This window comes from Propithecus coquereli, unplaced genomic scaffold, assembly GCF_000956105.1.
Source record: "Propithecus coquereli isolate 6110/MARCELLA unplaced genomic scaffold, Pcoq_1.0 Scaffold332, whole genome shotgun sequence".
NCBI lineage: Eukaryota > Metazoa > Chordata > Mammalia > Primates > Indriidae > Propithecus > Propithecus coquereli.
This window is the reverse complement of record NW_012148975.1, coordinates 1,452,483-1,455,529: the sequence shown is the minus strand read 5'-3', so window position 1 is coordinate 1,455,529 and position 3,047 is coordinate 1,452,483.

Below are 3,047 nucleotides of genomic sequence, written 5' to 3'. Positions count from 1 at the left end.
CTTTCTATTTCAGAACAGAGGAACTCCCTGGAGCAGGCGACCAGGACACACTCGGTAGGCAGTATATGAAGGGGAAACATCCCACACTGAGTTATCTGATTTCTGGAGTTTATTCTACAAGAAAAAAAAGGTAAGGGCAAAGAAGTGTGGAATCTATTTATGTAAATAGTATCACAATGTGATTAATTCGTAACTGAAATACCTGCATTTCTTATCTAGTGGGAAATATAATCATCACTGGAGTTAATATGCCTTACTTTTCTTACACCATAAATCAGTTACTGCACGTGGTCCTGGAAACCTCTCATTCTGTTTTCTTCTTTCTCTAGCCTTCATTTCCTCTCTGTCATTTATTCCCTCTTCTCTCCTCTCTGTATATATTTAAGTTTTCTCTATATTTTAAAAGTATTTTTTGTTTCATAAAATTTAATAATATTTTAATTGACAAAACAGCATGCTTTCCCAAGACATAAAATTTTTATGTGCTTACTTATTCCTTAAGAACAGCAACCAATATCCTCAAAAGAAAAGCAAATAAACAAAAAAACCCAGTGGGAAGAGGAAGTTACAGGGAAGCTACATTTCCTAAATGATATTTCAATTTTTGTTTGTTACTAAATTTCTCATTTGCCTCAATCCATCCCTGTTGAATTTCCATTTCTAGCAACGTTGTAACAAAAACTTCTGCTCCTGTAAAATCTCGTATACATTAAAACCAAGAAGACTCTAAGAGTTAGGTTTATTTTTTTTCAAAAAAAAGAAGAAATTGTCCTGCTTCATTCTGTTGCGTTTTCTTGTATTTTTTAAACAAAACTCAATTTATCAATTCAAGAGAGGGTAGAACATAAAAGTAAAAGATGTTGCCATAAAAGTTGGAAATATATCCTCTATAACAGCTTCTGGGGCTGATCTGCATAGCAAGCTCGTGGTTGTTTATTCAGTGTGAAAGCTAATAAATCTATTTGTGAGAACCCCTAAAAGGCAATCATTTTCAGAAAGAACAAATTCTGGCAAAAGCTGTTGTTTCAGCAAATCCAAATGACAAGTGCTTTAATATGACCACATTTGCAGTTCTGAGGGCACAGTACATTTTGGAATCATAAAAGTAGCAGCACATTCTGTGTGGCAAAACATACTGTTGTTTAAATCTGTCCTGCAATGTGCAGCTAATGGATACGTACCATGTATTAAGGAGAGGAAGAATGAAAGATTATGAACCTACACAGATCTAGTCATTTTGCAAGAAAATCTTTATTTCCTTTCTTTATTTGTTAGCTTTTCATCCATCTGTTTTGTTTACACATACTTTCCAAATTCAGTTAGAAAATCTCTCTCTGGAGATCTTTTTCCCTTCATGTTTCTACTTTTTTTTTATAGGGTATGCATTAGATTTTCCAATAACAATAATTTTGTACTTTATTGATAGAAATGAATACAATTATTTTTAAATTAATGAATGCAAATAAACTTTTTTATTTTTACTATGTGTAAAAAAAGTAATGATTTGTATGATACCTTGGAAGGTGAAATTCAGTTCATTTTAGTTTACTTCTTCACTTTCTATATTCTTTTCATCACTGGAATACAGTGCACTTAACATTGTAGAAAATGAAAAGTTGATAGTCTTTGCCCTGAAGCTTACAATCTGAGAATAAAAACTTGAGACAGGCGGAATCAAAATAGCAAAGCAGTAGCAAAGTGAAGTAAACATTGTTAGAGGTAAAGCAATAAGAAGGGAAAACAATATACTGTAAACTTGGAAGTAGAGACAAAAAATTGTGTTCGTATAAGAATTGTCAGTCTCTCGAACTATATGCTGTTAGATGACCACTAACAATCATAATGGGCTTAGATTTTTTTTTTTCCCTTATGGATTTGTAGAGACAGCTTTTTATATGGACTCTAATTCCTCCCTCAATTCAAACTGAGTGGCATTGCCAGGAAAACGCACCAAGTTTCTGAAGGCATTCCCTCACGCAGTAATCTGACCCACTGTTTTCTAGCACATTTAATCTAACCTTATCAACTGTGTTTTAAAGTTTTCTATTACATGGATCCAGCTCCCTAACTGGGTTACCTTTCCTAGTCAATATTCATACTAGATTCCCTGTGACCCACATCCTTGATTGGAAGGCGTAGCTTTCTGTGCTCTGCCTATTCAAATCCTGAATGCCGTTACAGTCCAGATAAACATCCACCTCCTCCTCCATCCTGATGCATTGTTCTTTTAAACATTTCAAATAATAAATTACACAAAGCTTTGCCTTATAGATCGTCAGTTGCTGTTTCTGTTGCTCCCTTAATTAGAGAATGTGCTGCTTGAGGAAATCTGTGATGTGTTACATGTCCACGTCTCTCAAAATGCCCTGGATAGAATATGTCTATACTATACACTCAAAACCATTCTTGTGTGATTAAGTTAGAAATGAACATAACTATGCTTCTTAGACAAATCCTTCATTGATAAGTATATTATTGATATACGTATTATAGTACATATATTAAATTTAAGTGATGGGTTAAAAAGGTGATTTTATCCACTTTAAACTCTCATTTTTATTCTTAGAAAAAACATTTGGAATATAACCTTTGGCTCTTAGGTAAATTTTCACACAAAATTTTTTTTTTCCTAATTTTTCTCCACTCAGTTCCATTCTAATTAATGTGAATGAAGATGGGGAAATGGATTCTTTTCATAATTTGCAGTTGACATAATACAAAGGATAACAGTGTATGTTGTCTTGAATACGCACAGATATACTTCTATATGTAGAATTCAGCTAAAATATTTTAATTATTAATAGACTCTATTGTATTATAACTAGCACCTCAAACCTTTTTTCTTCACAAATAACTCTCATATGCAGGCAAAAATCATATATATTGTCTATAAGCTTAAAGTATCTCAGGTAATATTTTACTTGACTTTGGCTTAAATTCAGTAATATTACTTGGTAAATAAAACAATACCTTCATGAAAGATTTACTGAAGTAATTATACTATTATAGCCAGTGTTGCTGCAGATATTTTTTTTTTTTTTTTTTTT